Source organism: Erigeron canadensis, chromosome 4 (genome assembly GCF_010389155.1).
Source record: "Erigeron canadensis isolate Cc75 chromosome 4, C_canadensis_v1, whole genome shotgun sequence".
In the NCBI taxonomy this organism is placed as follows: domain Eukaryota; kingdom Viridiplantae; phylum Streptophyta; class Magnoliopsida; order Asterales; family Asteraceae; genus Erigeron; species Erigeron canadensis.
The window spans coordinates 20677828-20701632 of NC_057764.1; the positions used below are offsets into that span (position 1 = coordinate 20677828).

At 40.8% G+C, this 23805-nt stretch overlaps 1 non-coding gene across 1 annotated transcript; it reads left to right on the forward strand.

The window, feature by feature from the left end:
• The first annotated feature begins 13043 nt into the window (after nucleotides 1–13043).
• On the forward strand, nucleotides 13044–13118 carry TRNAP-UGG. Its single transcript has one exon. It is a non-coding gene; the product is annotated as a tRNA-Pro (tRNA).
• The last annotated feature ends 10687 nt before the right edge of the window (nucleotides 13119–23805 follow it).

Here is a 23805-nt window from a genome sequence, read left to right on the forward strand (position 1 = left end):
ATTCTTTCTCTCCTCAGGTATGTTGAACGGACCTTGTGGTTACATAGAAAAGGGCATCTAAGTTCAATCATGTATGCATGCGTTAAAGCTGCTTGAGACTATTTACGGAGTAGAAGGAAAGACTTTTTCGCTCAAGTGACTGCGTGCCTGCCAGAGTTGGAACAGCTTAGCGTGATCCGTAGTTAGCAAGGTGGGAAAGAACAGGGCCTAGTCCTTTTGAAAGTAGAAGCAAAATGACCATCATCTTCAAGTGCTAGTGGAAGATTCGGGTTTCCTTCTGTGCCCTCTATTTCTTAATGTAAGGTTCTTACCCCTCCCTGAATGCTCCTCGGTTTGCAGCTTGCTTTCAAGCCTAGTCGAATGGGGTTGGTAAAAACAGTTCCGTGGCTTTCTGATAGGAATTAGGCTTTCTTCCGCCTTAAAGAGAGGAAATTCTTTGTAGGGAGAACTATATGCGGGGTAGAAAGAATGGTTAGAGGGGTGAACCTGTCCGTTTGTAGAGAGGTCTTTCTTTGCAAGGTGAAGGTTGTTTTCGGTGATGCTAGTTTCATGTAGTGGGAGGCAGAAGCAGCTGTAAAAGGGAAGGGCATTAGTCGCCGAGAAAGCTAGTGCGCGTAGATCAAAGCTTAGTGGAGAGACCATACATTGGCCAGTTCCAAGGCCAGGTTATCAACAGGGGAAGAGGCAGCGTGGATGGCAGGTTCGATTACGGAGAAGTAAATAATCAATGATTATGCGGGCAGTAACTAATTACCCAAGCAGAAGGACAATGACACTAGCTAACCAACTGAGAGAGTAAAATAGAGAGATGAATTACTTGCTAAAGGTGCCAGAAAGAAGTGGAATCAGACTCAGTTTCAGTAGCCGTATTTGATGATGTTTCAAAGTAACTTCAGGAATTTAGCATTGAAGATAAGGACAGAAGAGGTAGCTTTCCGCCCACATCTAAATCTTAATGCAGCTCGTCCCGATCTATCTCCGGTCATAACTAAGATAAATTGATTAATCTCCAAGAAGTCCTAAAGCAGAAGTCATCTATTGAGGACAGGACTAGGCAGACGGAGCTTGAATAGCTTACTGAATTAGCTCAGTAAGGCCTACTCTCTTGAGTCTATAGGAGTTCAGTCGGTAAGATCAGGGCAGATATCCCCCCCTAAATCCAGTTAGTTGGAAATCTTATTTTGGGTAAATGGTTTAGCTCAACCATAATCAGAGGAACGAGCCACTATCGATTAGACAAGAACTGGCCTTTCTTTTTGTTAAAGAAATAAGACAGCCGGCGCAAAAGCAACAATACAGGAATCATAGAAGCTCAAGCCCTCAACTCGACCTGAGAAAACTGCAGCGGTTAGGCATCCTCTCATTGAGGAGGTCTTAGATAGAAGATGAGCCGTCTCTTATAGTGTGGGAGTATAACAGTAGCAGCAGTTATTGCCCCATACCCATGAGCATTGGCGTGAGCAGCTAAGCTAAGGTCGGAAAGGAAGAATGGGTGGGCTTACAGGCTACCTATTTCCTCAGCCGATAAGAGAATCTGTCTTCAGCACAGATCAAGGCTTGTCGAAGATCAGTATCAAGTCCTCTATCGCCGGACTAGACTATATTTCGAAGATTGAGGAGTGGCAACTCTGAATCAATTCCAGAACCTACTCCCGGGTAGTCTTTGACTACCTCTTTCCCCCGGCCCGGCTGGCTCTCCTACCTGGGATCCCTTCTCCTTGGAGAACTGCCACTCAAGACTGTTGGATCACTCATCAATGTCATAAGCTTAAAATGATGGCTTTTGGGAAGCCGATGCTAATGAGACCGAGAGTAACGAAGTAGCTCGACCATAAGGGAGAGGAAAAGAGTGAATCTAAAAAAGATAGTCCGACTTGCATGTGTTAAGCATATAGCTTTCTCTTCTCTCGAGTTCACTCCTTCCCTATCATGGAAGTTAGCTCAAAAACAACTCTTCTTTCTAGCTTGGTAATCCCTCGCTTTATTTACTTTTTTGAATGCAGTTCGGGATCGAACGAGGTTCTTACAAAGAAAGGCTATTCATCTTCCCTTATGGGCTTATGGATCTAGTGGATCGTCCCAGTCAACTACTACTTATACTAATTCTACTAACTACTTAGTTATCGTCACTGGCTGCAGATCTGGCTTGGCTCGATAGGCTATTGAATAGGATGGAGGAAGGCTTGTCCCTAGCTTCTGAAACAAGAGAACGGACCGACTCTAACTAATCCACTCCTACTAACAGGAAGTGTAAGGGCAGACCTCGTCCTACTTTCACTCTACTCTTTCCATTTCAATGCTAGCTCGATTGCAGCTAGATTGCTCAGTAGGGACTACTAATGGACTATCAGAAACGAAGTGGGGGATTGGACGACGGACGGGACAACTAGCTAATTGGGGACGGAGGGACAGAGAGAACTCTTCAACGAAAATAAATCTTTAAATTAAATAATAATAATATCGTTCAGTAGGAAATTTTTATTTTTAATTTCATTAAATAAAAGATAGAATCGTTTGAGACAGCGGCAGGCCCAAAGAGCTCTACAGTAGTGCCTTGCGAGATCGTAGCTCGTTCACCTAAGATGGAAAAGCACTTGGTTGAAAGCCTAGCAACGAGAAAAAAGAGTCCCATGCATCCTTTAGTCAACAACCATTAGTAAAGAATAGGATCAGACCAAGTGCGAGATTGGATCAAAAATAACGTATAGAAAGGATTTGCAATAGAGAGCCTCAACAGCATCCCTTAACCCACGCTTTTTGCTAGTAAATTGCATTTAAAGTTCCCACACAGTTGATCCAGCAAAAAAGAGAATCTAGTCTCCGTGAGTCTATACCAAAATTACACTTTCTTTAAATACTTTTTATAGGTTATAAGGAAGCCTAATTTCCTAGGAAGAGAAGCGTGAGGAAAAAGAACAGAGAATAAAGGAGAAAAGGAGGATGGAAGGGGATGTGTAAGCATGAAGGCGGATACTCTCAGGTCAATCTGGTAGTGAATAGGGCAGCAGTTGGAGAGGAGAATCTTTCTATAGATAGAAGCAAGCGGGTACAAGATCGAAAATTTTTCACAATGGAATGGAAAATGATGATTCAAAGGGGCTTTGTAAGCCTTTCAAGCACCCTTGCTGGTCAGATGTTTCTGTATACCACTTTCTTGATTCAAGGTATGCCAATTTCTTGATTCCACTCCGCTTTCAAGCAAGATTTGGTGAGTGTTCAGTGTGCTTTAGTAAGAGTATGAAGGCTCTAGTGGGCTTACTCTTTTACCTGTCCACGCAAGCAAATGTTTTTGAAAAGCGCTATAAATCGTGGTCAACATTTTTCCAGTGCTTCAGCAGGGGTTGACGGGATACTGAAACTCATGTCGTATAGCCGCAGCGAAACAAAAATTATCGTAGAAAAGAGAAAAGTGGTTTCTTTATTCGTGTATAATGGAAAAGGGGTGCTTAGGATCGGGACACTGGTGATAGGGCAAAAATAGGGGGAAGAACAAAAGTAAAATCTATGGTGTCTCTAAAAAGGCGTCTTAGTACAGTGTTCACAATGGCGTTTTCAACTATTTTAGCTATTTTGATCGAGCTAAAGCTCTATAGATGGTATTTTCTATTTTCTAATTATTTAGTGTGCGAGTTGAGGTTAGAAATACATGAGGATCTCCTGTTATTACTTGTCTTATTTTGGTTTTCGTATCATGGATCTTGGTTCGCACTTTCATGTATACTATCAATAAAAAAAAATCTTGGGTACCTAAGATTGATAAAGCTTTTTCCATTTCGACGTGGATTTGTGTTTTTTCTTTGTATTTCACGGAGTTCGCGCAAATCGTGGAATGCACTTACAAACCCGAAGATCTAGAATTGCGCTTAGGCCCCCTAGAAAGGGGGGAAGCGTCTCTTCCTAGTCTAAACGACCTTCCCGCCGTAGTCTATGAACAAGGGATTCAAATTCCAGAAAATAATTTGATCACCGTTGAGCTTAAACAGAACGAAATGGCTTCTCTAATAAATAAACTTCCTAAGGAAGAACTAAAAGACGTAATTCATGAGGACTCCATTCGAAAGCCACTAAACGCATTCACCGCGGAGCAGCAAGCACTATTGAGGGATCTAGCGATTAACCACTTTTCACTAAAATATAAAATAATCGCTAGAATGAAAGATCTTTATCTCGGCGATGCGTGGGAGTTCACTCAAATAATTAGGGAGAAATTATTCGAAGGACGGCAAAAAGGTCGGGAGTCTTCCTTGGAAGATCTCCAAAGGATGCTTTCCGCGTTAAACAAACAAAGGAAATCCGCGAGTTGCGCGAAACGGTTCTGATCTAATATTCACTATTGGGACTGGAAATAAAGAGACCCCTTCACTCAAAAAAGATGGAATAGAGCATCTGAGATATGGAAAGGTAATGGAATAGATCGGATTGCGGGCGGGTTGGGTAGGCAAATTTATCGCCGAAAGGTGGAGAGGGGTGCCGAGATCCTGGGCAGCGGGGTCTTCCCATCATGAGACTAAAGGTAAAGTCGCATAGAGCTATTGGTTCGAATCCAATTCATGATTCCGGTTAGGTCTTTGTTTTGTGAAAAATCTTTCCCTGACTTGATTGATGCAACTTGTAATAGATTTTATTGGAAGGATGTTGAGGAACGAAGACAGTGGTTTGAGTAACTAGCCTCTAAGGTTAGTGAGGTTCCTGTTATGGTGACTTTCACTATAGTGGGAAGAAGACAGGTGGGAGCGAGCAGAGCGAGAGCAAAGCAAGTTCCAGTGGTGGGTTGTCTTCCTGGTCCTATTTCAATCTTTTTCATGGTATGGAACTCACTTCATACCTGCAACAGAGGAAAAGCTGCGGTAATGCTTTCTCTCCGGCCTTTGCTAAAAACGTTGGAAGGAAATCTGTGCGAAGGCTTTCTGTGGGTAAGGCAAAGGTAGATGTAATATTGCGATATGTGTCTTACCTTGGTAATTCCTTTATTTACCTAGTGGGTCTAACTTTATGTCTAAGGAAGAGGAGAATCGCCACGTAAGCCTTTTCTCGAAAAAGGCCTTTCTTTTAGGATAGACCTTTCTTATTTATACAATAAAAAGAGGAAAAATTAGATCTTGATTTGCGGTGCCCCGACAGAGAAGAGGCCCTTCAAATCATGGCTGAAGTCCCCACGAAGGGATATATCACAGAAGTTGGTTTTTATTTTTACTTGAAAAGCACGGGAAAAGTAGACAGTTTGCCCTTCCTTATTAAAAGAAAAAATAAAGGATAGGATTCCTTATTAAAAGAAACTGGTCTCGTGCTAGATTCAACTCAATGGGCGAGAAGGCTGACATGAAGGCTTTCATCGAAGGCAAAGCGGGCTTGGGTCAGAAGTGTATTGCTACCATCCGGCCTCGAGACAGAACTAAGGCTATCCCTTCTGGGTTCAGTTTTATGCTTTGCTTTGCTTCCGTCTTTCTGTCTTACTTGGTTGACTTCAACAAGGCTTGATAGTTCAAGTAGTAAAGGAGGTAAGAGGCCTAGAAAGGTTCTCGCTTTTCGCTCTCAAGAGGAGAAAGTGCACCATGTTGATAGGAATCGGCAAAGACCTTCTTGTACACGTCCTCGAGGGCTGCATTCATGGCAATCATCACTAGTTTCTCCCGAGGGCATGGTATGGCTTTGTTCTTGGTCTTGTTTAATAGATGTCGAGTGTCGCTTTTCCCCGTCCGAGAATCTCCATCTGCTTTAAGTGGGCGAGCTAGAATCCTTATGCCGGGTTGGTTGTTCAAAAGACTTTCTCTTTACCTTACCCTTGCATATGAATCTTTTCGAAAGCCCAGACCCATTCTTCTGGATCTGCATTAGTCCTATTCCGGGTGCAAAGCCTCTTCAATCAATAAAGACCTCTTTCTTTCTCCCCCATTTTAATTTTGTTGATTGAAAGAGAATAAGCGCTATCCATTGAGTAAAGTAAAGGGAGGGTTTTTTACAGTGATTCGGGTGGTTGGTGGCCCCTTCGAGAGTTGCGGGTCCTTGTCGCTGCATGAGTGGTAGCTCGCGCTCAAAAGTCCTCCGACACGAGTCCTAGTCGTTGCGCTGCGGTCCGTTTCCCGGCTTCGCTTGCGCGATTTGCACTTCTGATTGGTTCCATCCATGCCCAACCCTAATGAATCGAGTATGAAGGGGTCAAGCGGTTCGGGTTTTCGGTCGGTTTCCGTTCACCTTCCCCCCTCATAGTCCATTAGTGGGTAGGGTGGTAAACTTAGAGGCCGCCGGCCTCCTCTTCAGACGTGTCCTCGACAACCTGGCGGTTCATCGGTCTCCACTTTTGGGGGCGGGAGTGCTTGGTCGCTGGGATTTCCTTTTCCTCAACCAATTCAGTTGTGTCAGCCGGTCTAACATTTTGTTATGGGCTGGCTTGGCTGGACAACGATATCTCTCTCCAAACCTAACGTGGTAGTTTCCCATCATAGGGCTTTCTATCTATAGATTAAGCCATTACCAAACCAAGGAGCGAATTCGTTCAGAAGTCAGTTGACTGCTTCTATAGATAAGGCGGAGCGTCCTTGGCTCAGCATTATAGCCCTTCTTAGTAAAGCTTCGGCCCTACTACAGCGCTTCGCTAACTCGAAGCGCCTCGCTATGAGAATCTAGCTTCGCTAACGTTCGGCTAAGTCTTGAACCTTCGCGCTGACCGTTCGCTTTCTCAGTAGCAAAAACGCTTCTCTTTGCCCCTTAAGTAGAAGGACAAGAAAGAGATTCTTGGTTTTCTTGCTCCCGCTTCCTCATCTGCGCTCATCAAGCCAACTTTGCTCTTTGGGAGGTGAAAGAGCGGTTGAAGCGGACAGACCGCATCGAAGATATATTTATATATATACGCGGTTACGGTTATCTCGGACTGCGTTCCGGAAAAAGTAGCCTACTTGAGAAAGAAGGGGCGGGCACTTTTGTCTTTCAACCCCACTATACTATGAATAGTTGTGCACTGCCTTCGCCTAGGACATTAGAAAGGGCGAGAAAGGGCTTGCTTGGGAACTCCCCTATCTATTTGAATTGATTTACAGCGCCTATTTTCAAGCTTATAAAAGGAATTGCTTCTATTAACTTTAAAGAGTGTCTCTCCTGTCCGGCTCGATATGAACAAGGTAGGCCTGGTAGGTGGGTAGGCTGGCAGTCCTTCGTGAGTGCGGCACGCACCTTTTTGTTTGTTTCGGAGCCGTTTTGGCGGGGCGTACTAAACCCACTACATACCACACCACCGGGCGGCTCGCCTGAATGCCCAGTCTTTCTCTGCCGTCAACTCGACGTCGTCGAGAGTGCGTTATGACCCGTGGCCGCCTGCCTGGTGGAGGCGGCTCCTCCGTTGTGGGTAAACGGGAAACCCGACTCTACGAACCCGAGGAAAGGCTGCACAGCAGTAGTAGGGGCATTAAGACCGAAGCTTTTTGTAGTGCTAGCAGGAAAGCAAGTGAATGAATCCCATCCCTTAGCGAGTAAAGTGCTTACGCCCCTTTAGAGAGAGGGGCACGCTAGCGCTTGACTAATAGAATAGGGGGCTGAGAAGCTCTTGCTTGCTGTCTACTTCGCGAGCCTTCACTGCCCCGTTCTGTAACTTACCTTCTTTCGTCCGTCCACGAGGCTGTAAAAAGAGAGAAAGATATGAAGGAAGAGAAAGAAGATGATAAGCCTAAAGCAGATGAACCAAAAGGGAGTACTGGAAGCTAAGCAAACCAAGGTATGAAGCAGGCGTAGGCCAAAGCGTTACGGTAGTCCCCGACATCCATACAGGGTAAGGGAAAGAAAGCTAAACTGTTTCATAGAAGGTTCCGTAAAAAGAGGACCATAGCTCAGTTGTTGTTATAGTAGCTAGAGAGTCTTAGTCTTTCTTAGCCGGAAAGCGAGTTATCTGTGCATCAAAGAAGCAATCATTGGATAGGAATGGAAAGTACAGCAGTCGCTACTAGAATCTCAAACAAGAACCGAGATGAACTCGATGGCAGAACCCTCCAGTCTAGGCGGATTTCTTCCGTTCTAGATAACAGAGTTTCCGATCTGCCTATCTCTTCATAAGAGCGAGGCTTTTGAATATTAGTCTTGCTGTCCGCTTGAGCCTGAGAGGATTTCTGATCGTTTAGAGGATCCTGTTAGCAATGCTCCTCTAGCCTTCAACAGTCAGGGTGAGTTGTCAGCTTCTTCTTTGGTCCCGCGGGGTGAAGGCCCTTCTAACTCGGAAGTAAGGTCACAGTATACGGATACCCCTGTGATAGACAGGGATCTTTCTCTTGTTACAGGTGAACATTCTGAGGGGGAACCCGCTTTGGCCTTTTCTACTCCCACTGGGATTTCGTTAGGGGGAAGCTCTGAACCCCTCACTCTTTCTCCGGACCATAAGACCTTGGATGGTTAGTTGTCGACTCTGAACGAATGATTTTATGTGAAGAAGAGGTGGTCACTATTATAAAGAATCAAATCCCGTTACAGTTAGGAGATCAAGTGACATCCGAGAGTCTTCTTCGTCTTTTGCTGGAACTCTTTTTCTCTAAAGGTAGTGAAGTGAGCCGAGGAGAGGTTGGATGGAATTAAGCTCGACCAGCGGGAGAGGAAGCATGACCAATCCGATCTTGTTTCAGAAGCTGGTAGAGAATAGAATAGGCTGTGATGCCGGGAGAGAGATTTTTTCTCTTGAGAGTTTCATACGACCATGGGGTAGAAGCCCACGGAGGGGTAGGCTAAGCCGGAAATAGAGAGAGATGTGATTAGATTAGCACGAGGAAGGGAAGAATCTTGGTCGTGGGATAGCAGTTTTTGAATCAGTCTCATTTGGCGTTCAATAAGTAGAAGATCAAGGCAGCTTCCGCTTTTAGGTCAGCTCTTTGTCTCCTTGCTATAAAGAGTGAAGTTGAAGCAGACGTCCAGAGGTGCCTTTCTTGATGGAATGAAAGAAATGCCGACCTATAATTCCTAGTCATGAAGTGGAAAAGAAAGAAGTAGCATGGAAAGGAAAGCAATTCGCCAAGCTATGAAAGAAGAGTTTCATTGATGGCCTTCTTGGGAATAGGCATGAAGCCAATCTCTCCTTTCTTCGGTGAATAATCAGTGAATAACCCTTCTTTGTCCAGTCATTTCATCCTGGTAGGGAAATCCAGGACATACATACAAGGCTTGAATGAGATAAAACGGATGACTAGCGATGTCTCATATGTCAGTAGCAGTGAACATGACGGCAAGGCCGGCACCAGATCCGGCTCCCTTTAAGTCCTCAAAGGCCTCTTGACGTTCTCTCGTCCAATGCCATGGTTGGTTGTTCTTAAGGAGATTCGTCAGAGTAAAGGTGCAGGCCAACTCGGAATAGAAAGAGCCTTTTACTTTAGTAGGTCGAGGTCAAATGTCGGGATTGAGATTGGATTCAGGAATGGAAAGACCGGAGACGTACGACCACGGTCCCGACCTTACCAGCACCCGGGGGTGTACTAATCAATGAACCCCCGAAACCTACTTTCTTTTCTGACAAAATCAACCAAGCCTAACCGGTCACGACATGTTGTTGATATTGATTGAGTTGGAGGGACTTTCGATTACTGAATCCATCCATAAACCTAGACCCCGATAACCTTTGTAACCAAAGCGTCATGACAACATCCAAAGGTCACCCTTGGATTCTTAGGGGGGCAAGGAAGAGGCTTTTATGTTAGTTGTAGCGCGCCTTCCCTCTTTATAACACTTCGGAAAGATTTTGCAGTCTTTTCTTATGATGACCTAGTCGAGAGAGTACGATACATCGGTGTAAAAGATTGATCCCTTTGGTCAGCCCGACCGTCTTGTATGAAGAGTCCTTGCAGTGGAAGTGCTCCTTCTCGACCTTCCCTCTCATCTCAGGGTGAGGCAAGGAATTCAAGCAAATGTCCGTTCTTCAATATCTCGGCTGCTCAAGAAGTTGGACTAGCTGCTCTTCCGACCCGGATTGGATTCTAGTGGAAGGGCAGAGCAAAGCCTTGCAGTAGGAAGGTGTTCGTTGCTGGGACGGTTTCAAACTGGACTGAAGGGAGGAGGAATTCAATAGTCCTCTCTTCCTAGGGATTCATCACTGGCTAGGGCTTTCGAATCAAAACACGGGCATCTGCAACTAAGAGGGCGCAGTAGATCATCGATGGAAGAGCTCTTTTTTCAAATGGAGATTTAGGGATCTCTCTTGTTCATAGATCTTGAAACCAGATCTATCGCCGGAAGAACCAACACTTAAAGGGTGTAAGCAACGGAAGGTTCTCACGCTGTTCCCGACATTGTTCTCTCACCGTAAGAGGATCCTTAAGATTCCAAAAGTGATTTGCTTGTCCAGTGGTACTTGTCGCTTTTCTCCGAAGCTATTGAATTAGCTAAACCACGTGGGTAAAAGTCCATGGATTGGGCCTATTCTTCATCGGATACGAGAGCAGGAAGAGCTTCTATTCCAGGCGCTCGAAGAAGGCTACAAGTGGAAGCAATCGATGCTTTGGTCATTCAGTTGACTCCTTGCTGCCAGTCCGTGCTTGCTGTCATGCTGGCAAAAGCGGGGCTTTCGGTTGGTTTTACCTACTATTGGATTTGAACCAATGACTCTCGCCGTATGAAAGCGATACTCTAACCGCTAAGTCAAGTAGGTCAAGCTGAGTCAAGTAAGAGAAAATAGACCCCTATAAGTATAAGAGAAAGCCGCGCAACCAAAGTTCCCCTTACTATACAAGGGGGGCGGAGCGCTAAGAAAGAGAAAGCGCTATCACTATACGAAATGAAGCAGCGGCTAGCACGCTAAGCTAAGATCAACCACTTGGAGAACGCGGAGCTTTTCTTTCTCGGTCGTCTGTCTTAATAAGTTAAGCGGATTCCGATTCATGTGGTCGTTCTCTGCTGCATTGGTGTTTTCACTCCCCACTCTCCACCATAACAAAATGTTTCCACTATATCTCAGGAGTAGTCAAAGGAAGTACGGTGGGTCCGAGTAGGAAAAAATGAACTAAGAAGTAGGGCATAGAACAATGGATCAATTCATTCAACAAGATCCGTTCGGCTCAGACCAGGATGAATGGGATTGAGAAGGAGCTCTTACCTTTTTGGGGTGCATTATAGCACAGTCCGTAACTACGTTTTTCCGTTGGTTGATGCTGCGTATTGCACACTTGTTATATTTGTTTATATAGTGTTAGTTCTATAACGAATTTCAAGCGCCTATGAATTAGTTCCAAGAAAGCGGCCGCCCACTAACTGAACTGCGGGAACAAAGAATTTATCCCCATAAAACTCTTCCACATAGTGCGATTAGTGTGTGAGACCGCGATCCACAAACTGACGCATGGGACGTAGCCTTCCTAGCCGCGTGCAGCCTACCTGCTGAAGACCGTAACGTAAGTAACTCAGCGCTCTATACGTGGGAAATGAAAGCAGAATTCGTTGAGGAATCTCCAGAAGAAGAGAATAAACCCATCTTAGGAGGAAGCCACTGGTTCCATAATAGAGACCACCAAGGATTTTCCTGGCCATGAATTCTGGAAAAATGCCAATAGGAGGCAGAGGAGAAAAGACCTGAAGGGGAATGACGCCAAACCAGTATATCTGGGATGTTAGAATCTAGAGAGATATCTTACAAAATAGATTGAGCCTCTGTGGATAAGCTAGGCAGAACTAAGGTAGAAAAATCAGCAGATTGAATAACTTCTAGGAGTATTAAGATCCACATTCTGCACAGAAAAAGCACCAGTACCCCAGTTAGCCATGCTAAAGCTGATGTTACCAGCACCTACCACCCAATGAGAGTTGCCCAGAATGGTACTAACATGAGGGAAAACATTCCTCCATCCAAACATGAGAGCTTAAAGTGCCTTTGAGGGATTCCTTCTCGCTTGCTTGCTGTTGTAAGAGCAGCGTGGAAAAGTCTAGCAACACTTGCTTAGAGGTCTAGTAGCACTAACCGGAAGTCCTGTAGTCCAGTCATTCTCTTGAGATCTGAGTTCCAAAGGTAGGTGAAGTAGGATTTCTCGGGTTCAATAGCACCCTCCGATTAAAGAGTCTATCTAGCAAGCACTACGAAGTATGTCAGGGAAGATCGAATCACTATCTCCGTGCCTTCGGCTAACCTGTGAATGAAAGCGAGAGGCACAGGCAGAAGTCAAGACCTCGGTCTTTCGTAAACCTATCCTATTCGGATTCCCTTCCCCCTCTCCTAATATGATATCAGAATCGAAGATTGCTGCTAGTCGAATGAAATCATATACATGTAAAGAAAGAAATGAGATGTCCCTCTTTCATTCCTCTTCCCCCAAATCTTCCAATTAAGCTAAGCTAAAACCTTGAAGGTAAGGTTTGCCAGCATCAAGCTTGCCAGGATGGGTTGTAACAGCTATAGAAGAGAGGGTCGTAAGTTGCATCTGTAGTCTTAATTAACAATTGGAGGTGAAGACTCCCTAGCCCTATACATTGACCGGCTTGGCGCACAAAAGAGAGAGGCAAAGGAATTGGATTAGAAAGAAAACAGGGAAAAGGAAGACATAGCATCGATGAGTTCGCGCCTTGTATTCGAGTAGAGATCCCTACCCACTGTGGGAGAAGAAGGGCTAAAGCAAGGAGTTTTCTCCCCATCTCGCCCAACACCAGAAACTATAGATTCTCCAAGAACTTGGCTTTCACTTCTAGCGTGGAAGAAAGGGCAACGAGTTCTATAGAACGAATTGGGCAACCTACTTAGCTGTTAGCTGCTTATTCTATCTCCGTCTTCCATTTCCGGACTGTTGTTGATGAAAGAAAGTCTTTCCCAGACGAATCCATTCAAGGGTTTCGTAGCACTGACCGGAAGTCCTGTAGTCCAGTCATTCTCTTGAGATCTGAGTTCCAAAGGTAGGTGAAGTAGGATTTCTCGGGTTCAATAGCACCCTCCGATTAAAGAGTCTATCTAGCAAGCACTACGAAGGATGTCAGGGAAGATCGAATCACTATCTCCGTGCCTTCTATTCTTAGGTTCTCGCGTCCCTGTGCCCAAAAGGATGGGTGAGTTCGGTTTGAGTGTTCATCGATCGGGTGGATCTATATGCTCCGGGGTGGTGAGACGAGGTGTAGCGCTGTCTGGTCAGCGCATCTGTTTTGGGTACAGAGGGCCATAGGTTCGAATCCTATCACCTTGATGTGAGGCATTCCGTCAGCAAATACTCAAATATGAACATCCATCGACCGTTACCACTTCCTCTTACTCGTGACTCGTATATGTACTTTCTATAGCAAGCACACGAGACCTATAACTAAAGATCATATAGCGCCACAGTATATATATATACGAACCTATACGGAACACTTATATCTTTCTCAGTGCTTTCTTTAGGCTCCTGGCTGCTCGTTGGTAGAACACAACCCATATGATATTGAGCTTGAGCATTCGGGCTTCTTTTCTTTTTTTTTAAGAAATGCTTCTTTATAATTCTAAGGTGGCAGGGCAGCTAGTTTGAATGGGGCTTGATGGTTTCCCGAACTTCTTCTTTCATTTGCAATTAATAAGGAGCTTGTTGGGGAGGAAATATCGATGGCAATCAAGGATGGATTTCTATTTCGGAAGGGGTGCTTACTGAAAGAGTTCAACACTACGCTCATTGCTCTTCTTCTAAAGTCCCTTGGAGCCAATTGCTTGCCTGAAGCTTGACATGATGAAGGCGCTTTTAAGCCCTTCCCGAAGGAAAGAGGGAAGGGCCCTTCCTCTTACCTTCTGTTGAGACTGAGATAGAAGACTGGGCTTTCCCCCTCTTCTACCGAGAGGCCGCGGGGGTCAACTCTGTCTCATCCTCATCCCCCTGGCGATCCTAAGCCCTCCTTTCCGCCTAGGAGGCACCTGTTTGGATGGAGGCACGGGTCGTCTAACAAGGCATGGGACCTATAGATTCATTGTCTGCTGTACAGAAGCTTCCTTCCTGCACCTGCATGCGCGCTTCCCCAGAAGGAGGCACACATTGTAACAATTCATCGCGATAGCTGCCTTTGGCTCTACTCTAATTGGCAACGAGACTTTGGATTGATTCCTTCCTAACCTATGGGCTCAGGTTCCTTCCTCCTCTAGTCCGAATCAAGATGGCTCCTCTCGATCTTGTGATGCCTTCGGCCCAAAATTCTCCAGATAGCTGCCTTTAGTTTTATATTAGTCAAGGGAAAGCTTATGAACGGTTCCGAAATGACACGCTATTCCGTCTCATCCTTTCGCCCGGATGGTAGGAATAAGATAAAGGAGGAGGACTTTTTTTACTTCAACCGAGGAAGACTCGCACCCGCGTCTTTGTTTGAATCACTGACAGTTCGGGCAGGCCCGCAGGACTGTAATTCTGAAAAGATGGAATGTCCGGCTTTTTCTATTCTAGTGCAGGTTCTTCCTTGGTATAAATCGCTTCACTTTGAGTGGGCTTGGCCCGCGCCTTGACAAGGCTGTTGCCCCTCCTTCCACCCGTAGAGAGAGCCGGAGTTAGGCCTTTGTATGACGGATTGATTGATAGTAGGATCAATGATGTTTAGTTTCATTCAGGATCGACATGCCCCAGGTTTGAAGAATTCGATGACAGGCCTTCGCTGCAAAAGATCCCGGAATTGGTTGATTCGGAATCGGCTGGATTGGAGGAATCCGGAGCCACAAGGATCTTCAACGGGTTCGAAAGTCTTTTGATTCCAGGCGGCCGGCCCAATTCTATGGAATTCGCTATAAGTCAAGCTTGTCGACTATAAAAGGAAAGGCCGGTTCGAATTTGCGGCCGATGAGCATAGGGAATCTATACTCGAGCGTTCAACTGGGCCCCTGATATATATTACTTAGTCTCGAAATGGCGTGTGCACTAAGAAATGGCACTGCCAATTGCCAAACAGTGTCGTAAAAGGCCCAAAGCATACAAAAAAAGGTATTAGGGCTTGAGGTAAAAACATGCCCAACAATAGCCAGCCTTAAACAAGCAAGGCACATCATAGTGAAAAAGCTTAGATAGATGCTTATTAATAAAAAAGATTGGCTAACTAGTGCCTCACGGCATTAGTTTAAAGGGTTATGATCAATTGGAAAACTAAAATTTTCATGAAAATTAAAGAACTGGTCAAGACACATTGTGATCTAAATTTAACACAATGTGTTTCTAATGTGTTTTTAGAATAGAAAAAACACATTGTTTTAAGTTTATATGACAATGTGTTTGAACAATTTTTTGATTTTACGCGCTATCAAAAACACATTGTGATTTAAAATTTAACACAATGTGTTTTTAGAAAACACAATAAAAACACATTGTGTTTTAAGAAAACACGATAAAAACACATTGTGTTAGATTCAGATCACAGTGTATTTTGGCCAGTTTTCTAGTTTTTACAAAAATTTTAGTTTTAAAATGAACATTTCACTTAGTTTAAAACAAAAAATATGTATCCATGATTCAGTTTAAAATTATAAGAATTAACTTGATTGAATGACTATTATATGCATTTTCATTAACCATTAATTACATTTATCGATCTTTTATGAAACTCGGATCTCATTTAGCACCCACTAATTGATGCCCTCGAAGCATGAGTTAGCAATTCCCATAATAAAAAAGGTAGTTGATATTGGTACCACAACAATTAACAAATCTACTATAACTATGCATCACATATTTGTACAATATGTTATGAAAATTGTATACTTTCACTTTCCTAAAAAAAATTTAAAAATTCATGTGATCACATATAAAATCAAATTTTAACCTTCAAGCTTAAAAAATATCTATAACTTAAAAATTTTTTCTTAGTATTCTGTCACTAATTTACATATTTTAGTTTGTCATAAAAAAAATCTCATTAAATACTTAACTAAATAATAATTTTACAATTTATAGTCTCAACTTAACAAGAAATAAAGAAGATCAAGGTTGTGAGATTTATGAGTTAAGCTTAAAGCTTTAGATTTAAATTTGAATACAAAGTCATGCACTTTAGTGTGCTTACTTAAAGGGCCTAAGTGCTTGCAGCGCCATCCCTGAAGATTTGTAGGTGTTGGCCGAGCGTAAAAAGAAAAGGTCATAGGCTAAGCGCAACAAATTATATTTATATATATTTGAGCAGCATCACGTGCTCCAACGTCTTGAGCTATAGAGAACTTCCGAATTCGGTTGAGCAAGGTCCCCGCATCCTTCTCAAGTTCCCCAAAAGAAAAGAAAGAGAAAGGAATAAACCCATATCCAATACTAGCACACTTATTAGCTTCATACATGTTGCGTTTACGTTGTGCAACTTCAATTACCACACGACTAAACACAAAGTCAACCATACTAGTCTGTGTCAAGGGCGATGACCTTGTCAAATTGATGCGTACATCCAGCCCTCCATCCAATGAGTAAATCAACATGTCAGTGGGCGTAAGTGGTTGTCTCTTTCACCGGTAAGCCCCATATTAACTTCTTTACAAACTGAAACCCCAAATCAGGAACAAATGTCAACCAAGGTGTCACGCACTATGTTATGTCGGTGTTTAATACCAATAATATCTGTAACACCCAAACTTTAAAAATTCCGGATTTCAAATGTTTTTCATATTAAAGACCACACAAGGCGAAAAAGGTCTTATTGAATGTAAACATTGCCAATAGACAAGTCAAGTTGACGACAAATATTTTAAATGGTGTTACTAGTCAATCCCACAACATCAATTCATGAAACCCGAAATGAAAGGTAATATCAAATATCTAAATGTATCTAGCAGCTAAGGCCTCCTCAAGACTACGCACTCTAGTCTACCCGCTACTCCTCAGACGATCCTTTATCCATGCTACCCAGCGAGACACAACCGACAAAGTAGAAACAAGTGTCAGCTTATAAAGCTGAGTAAGATAAAGACATTATATAAATATATTCCCAAAAGCATTTATTGAAAACGGTTACAATTATATATTTCACCATGGGTTACCTCAACTTAAGCAACCCGCCCAAATTAACTGTACATAAACCCCGCATTGAATCAATCCACAAATTTTATATATGTTTATCACACGCACCTTACCTATGGTTATCTCAATAATTATAACCTACAACCAATCATTAGCACGTACACAACAAATATACCACATATAGGATAACCCGCAAATCTGATGCTTGTTCCTATCATATCAGGTTACTCCAACAAATATAACCTGCAACAAATTATTAACATATATACAACATATAGGATTAGCCCATAAATCCTATCAATGTGCCTAGCATTTCAACTCATACGGATTCCTACTCTCATGGAATCCTATCTCCATTGCGCTGGAAAATAGCATAGTGTCAATTACACGATACACTATGTGAGATAGCAAAGTGCCACTTAGACGATACACTATAGAATGACATATTGTTAATTACACGATACACTATGGGATAAGGTAGTGCTAATTACACGATACACTATTTATTCCCAAGTAATCACTATTTCTTTAGATTAGAAACAACACAAGATACCTATACACATTCTAGGGCTCCTATCACGTACACAAGTGATCGTGGAGATCCTATGGTTACTAGTGATACTACAAGCAACCAAATCAATCACAAAAGCTCAATGACATGCAATTACATGATCAATGTCAATGTATATATAGCATAATAATACAATTTATGGTATAGCATAACAAATGCCAAGTACACTATGCATATCAAGCAAATACAATCACCCTCCCATCATAGTTCAATACCCACGATTGAACATAAGGTGAGTCAAAGCAATAGGATGGGCAACTATCATACCCACACGACACATTCATATCAAACACAATCCCGTATACTTTCATTATTTAATTCCCTTTAGTACTCCTCCCACATTAGGCATGCATCAATTGGACATAAGGGTAGCTATATACATGCAATCACTATCAACTACAAACATGATGATATATGGTAAGAGACAACAACTCAAATACCTCCCATTTAGTCTTTATATCATAAGTTTCCTTTTCAAATAAACCCACCTGAACCCTTCCAACATAGCTCATAAATATAAGGACACGAGGTTTCAATTATCCGATTCACATTTAATAGGAAAACACATTTTGATTATGTCTCACAGGGGAAATCCGATATCTTACCTTGAAAGCAGCTTAAGAACACACAAAGAATGATAATAAAGCTTGCTAGATGTTCCCACGGCCTATGAATAAAATGTACAAGCTTATGCTAGACAAACAATCTGATGGGTTTTTGGTATTGCAAACTAACTTAAACTTTTAAGGGAGCATGCAACCTAAAACAGGATCTATGTTTTCACTATTGAACCTATAACTATGAATATAAAATAAGAACCCTAATACTATAGTAAATAATCTAAACTTACTAAAGAAAATAAATAAATAAATAAGATTACATACCTTTTAGTTGTTATAGTAAACAACTAAAATTATCCCTCCGAATATCTTGGAAGCAAGCACCACAAATGTCGTGCCTCTAATGGAATCACACCCGACGACTAAAAAAAATAACTAAGTGTGGATGAACTATAGAAGAGTTCTTCCAAGAGGAGAAAGAAGGAGGCGAATACTCAAGCCAAGAATGTGCAAAAAGAATGAATCCCTAAGGCCCTATATATAGCCTTGGATAGCCTCCATAGTTCTCTTATCCCACCGATGTGGGATAAATTTCTCAAAAGAAATTCTTCTCCTTTATTACTTCTACTAATTTTTGATCCTCGAGGGCAACCCAAAAGGACTGTGCTTCTTTCAATTATAGTTATGACTTAGACACCTAATCCAACACAATCAAGCGATCAGCATAGTGACTAGTTCAGTTACTGATCAAAACAGTCGCTAATGAATGTGAGCTGACAGCTCAAAGACTAGGTGGACTGATCAGCAACGGAATGGACTCAGCAGCGACCAGGCAGTGACTAGGTCAATGACCAGCCCAGCGACCAAAACTTAGCAACCTAAAGCATGTTTCATAAAACTCGGCTCTCTTTGAGAGCTTTTTGGTATGGATCCTAAGTGATTCAAGCCATGAGCTTTTTACACCATCTACCACTACATCTTAAGAGTATTCTTAAATTTTTTCCAGAATTTTTCAATAAATTTTCTTTCTCAGAAAGTCTATCATACACAGCCCTATCAGCTTTCGTCCAAAATCTGACCCTTTCTGGAAATCGACATTTTCGAACCATTTGTAGGCAAAATCAAGAAAAACACTGTTCTAGGCGGATTTAGCTAACACATAGACCTTTTCAAAAACATAAGATTCATAATCTATCTCGTTTATATGTATTTACTACGATTTTTACAACATGAATGAAATTTCAGACATCCGAAACCCTTTGGTTTTTAAAATCAATTCAATCCTCAAAGCAAAACCTCAAACCACATACACTTCCAGATCGTGTTTACACATAAAATTGATCATTTTGATGATACAAAACCAACCCTTACTTAATCATAGCATTTGCATTACAAACGGTTCACCAATTGACCAAAAAACGTTAATTTTCGATTATGAAATCAATTACAGAAACCCTAGCCTCAAACTCATAGATTACACTAATTACAAGACCTGAAAATACAATTAACATGAAGGAGAATAATACCTCAAACCTGAACTTTGAACATGAGGACGATTTGATGCTTTAACGGACAACAAATCTCCACCGGAAAGCTCTAGATCGCAAAGAGGGATTAAGGAGGGTTCATGGCTGCATTATTTCATGATTAAGGAATAAAATGAGGTGATTAGGGATGATCCTAACCTAAAACTCCAGCCAACACTTTCCCAACATGTCACCCTAAGTCCTTGAAGTTCTAGTTCTTTCACTAACAACCTAAAATGACATTTAATCGCTATGTCAACGCTTACTTGTTAAGTACACCTAATTAACACATAAAATATACATTTTAATCTCATTTAAAAACATAACAAATACTATCGTATAATAATAAATACATAATAAGTGACACAAAGCAAGTTAACCGACAAACAAGGTCGAAGAAGACGAAAATAAGATTTGGGATGTTACAATATCAACACATGATACAACATAGTCCCCATCAATATCCCTCAGAACAAGCTGAGCACGACGTCTAAAGAACACCTAGCCGATAGCATAGAGCACACCGGGAGGTTCTAGCATTCATAGTTTGTCCCAAACCTGAAATCGGAACCACCCTAAGTCAGTTCGAAGTGTAATCTTCCATTTGGGATTTTAATAATGCCAACCGTCTAGAAGATAGAGAAAAGGTAGAATCAACCGTTTGGATAACACAAATGAAATATACTTCTGACAGTTTTTTCATGATTTTGAGAGCAGCGATCTCACTTAGATTTACTCAAAAGGTCAATCACCATGTTATTTATAATTATATATACTATATTATAAAGCAAATTCATGTTTGATTTTCAACATTGAGCTTAAAATTTCAATATTGATTATGCACTTCCTATCTATTCTATATTTACCTAAAATAATTATAATACCCCTTCTCTCTACTCAAATATCAATCAATCATTTTTTTTCTCTCCGCCATAAATCATTTTCTTCTTCTAATTTATTCAAAATCTTTTATCTCAAAAATCATAAATCGATAAATTATAAAAACTATATATGTTTTTTTAAAATTTCATGCTTTTTCATTATAGTGGTCATTCGATATACTTTCGACGAATTTTTAAATCCGATGGCGGAACCCGTACGACTAAGGGCGGAGCATGTCAGGTAGATCACCCCATCATCGCCACCGCCGCCATTACATCACCACCCTGTCATGACCGCCGCAATGCGCTGTTAGCGTTCTCATTTTTTATTTATATAAATTTACAGTACTACGAAACTTGTACCACTATATTCTTTAGTTTTGGTTAATGAAGAAAGGAAAGGAAAGGAGAGAGGAACAAATCAGCCCAATTTTGAGAGGAAAGATGCTAAAACAATTTATACTGTAACTTCCCCTCCTTCTCCTCCCCTCTCCTCTCCTTTCCACCTTTAAAAAAATCTTATGAATGCATTTTATAAATTTTTCCTTCTTATTCCTTTCCTTTTTTCGTTAAAAAAATCTTTAACAATACAGTAGTAGAAAAAAAGAGAGGGCACGTGCAGTCAGGTGATGCACGATAAAACTAAAATAACCTTTGCCATAACAACCCCAACCACCACAAATTCGCCATTAAATTCTCAGCCACCCGATCTCCGTTCCCTTCACTTTCACCCAGCCACTTTCACATTCACCCAATTAATTCTCACACCAGTAAACATATACACTTACCTAGCCACCACAATTTGGCCGAATATACGTGTGAATACCACACCCATTGGTAGTGCTCTTAGGAAGGAAAAGTTTTAGGGTTTGACATTCGCCATGGTTGGCAAAATTGATACAGAAGGGTGAGATTTTTTTTAAAATATAATTTTGTTTTACCTAAATTAATTGATACTACATATCAAAAGTTTCTTTAGTTTTCATTTTTTTTTAAATATATGTGTTTGATGTGATAAATTATTTGGGGTTAAATTGTTAATTGTTATTGTGATTTTTTTTTTTATTGATTTTTTTTTGTAGCAGCAGCAGCAGCAATCACGACAACAGTGCTCACCCTCCTCCTGCTCCTCCATCTGTAAGCATCTAACATCTTATTATTATTATTACTATTTCGATTCAGTTTATTTATCTGTTTTTGTTATTGTTGGTTATATATATACATACTAGTCTTAATACTGCACGATAGATTATATAGATAATATAGATTATAATATGTCTCATACATGATTCGCGCGTACGAAATAAATTGTAGTTAAAGTAAATCGATGATTGAAGCTAAATTATAATAACAGTAATGATAAGTATAGTATATGTTTAGTTAGAGTTTTGTATTTACCTTAAATTTTTGAAGCCACGTCAAAATAGTGGATGATGTCAAATAGTCTTGTGATTTCGGTTTGTAAACTTAAAATTTTGAAGTCTTTATGTTAATAATTTATTATAATCAATGTAAGTAATAGGAGTTAAAGAATTGAGGAAGAAAAAGAGAGACAATTTATTATTGAGAAAACAATCAATTAAATAATATTGTATAGTCTTTTGTATTAATAAGCCAAGAGTTAGAGTTTAGTTTTTAAGTCTAATAATGAAATTGAATTTATATACAACTAAAAAAAGCTAATTTAACAAAATAAATAAATTAAAAAGAAACATATCGATCAAGGATTACGCAATGATATACACATATCAACTTATAAATTAAACACTGAGATTTCAACCCAAAATTATCAAAAAAATTTCAACTTAAACCGTAAATCAATCATTGTTAAAAAGAATCTAGATTAACTCCTAATAAAAAAAAAATTGAAAGATATATTTTGAAGCACTTCAACTTACCAGAACTATTGAATGTCACTCGTAATGGATTAAATTGCTTCCTCACAAACAATATTAAATAGATGTCAAAATAAATTAAAAACTATGATTATAGATGCAGTAGATAGAAAAAAGTATATTAATGGTATGAAACAATATTTTATGTATTGAAAAGAAAGAAAGCAAAAAAACAATAAGACTATGTATTGAAGATAGAAATTTATGAATTAAATATTAAGTTGAATTGAGATAAGTATTGTTAGTATATGATCACGTAAAATGAACGTATGTCCGGAAATGATTTAAGTCTACGGGGTCACACAAAAAGACACGGTAACTCTATATTATTAATTAATATATTAAATTAGTTAAAGGGTTAATTGTATTTAAATTAATTAGAAGGAGGATTAAATGTGAAAATAGAAAATTAGTGTTGGACCCTAATTTTCCTATGGGGGTGAGGGGGGGGGGGGTTCTATCAAGGGCTTTTTAAGCCTTGATTTAACTTGTTTTCCAAGCTAATTAAACCATAATTATTCTCTATATATAGAGGGCTTAATTCAAGGGTTTTTCAGTTCAATTCACACATTATGTCTGATGAACCTCAAGTCGATGATGATGAAGCGATTCCACTTCGTAGGTCCGAAAGGACAAGACGTCCTACTGACAGATTATGTTTGATGGTAGAAGAAAACGTTTTAGGAGATCTCGATGAGCCTCCGAATTTCAAAGCTGCATTATCAGATCCGGAATCTGACAAATGGCTTGAAGCTACGAAGGTGGAAATGAAATCCATGAAAGACAATCAAGCCTGGAGATTGGTTGATCTTCCACAAAATGCTCAAACTGTTGGGTGCAAGTGGATCTTCAAGACGGACATAGATGGAAATTTACACACCTATAAAGCTCGTCTCATGGCGAAAGGTTATACTCAACGTTTCGGTGTTGACTATGATGAGACCTTTTCTCCAGTTACGGACATTAGAGCTATTAGGATTCTCTTAGCCATAGCTGCGTACTATGACTTTGAGATATGGCAAATGGATGTTAAGACTGCCTTCTTAAAGGGTTACTTGTATGAAAAAGTCTATATGGATCAACCTGAAGGTTTTATTGATCCAAAACATCCCAACAAAGTATGCAAGCTTCAAAGGTCCATTTATGAACTAAAGCAAGCATCAAGAAGTTGGAACAAGCGGTTTGATGAAGAAATCAAAAGGTTTGGTTTCTTTCAAAATCCCGATGAGCCATGTGTATATCGCAAAGCTAGTGGGAGTAATGTTACTTTCCTTGTCTTATATATTGATGACATATTGATAATAGGAAAACACATTCCAATGTTGCAAGATGTTAAATCCCATCTTGGAAAGTGTTTTGCCATGAAAGATTTAGGAGAAGCGACATTTATTCTTGGAATCAAGATCTACCGAGATAGATCAAAGCGGTTGATTGGACTAGGTTGATTGGACTAAGTTAAAGTGCTTATATTGATAAGATCTTGAAGCGATTTAAGATGGAG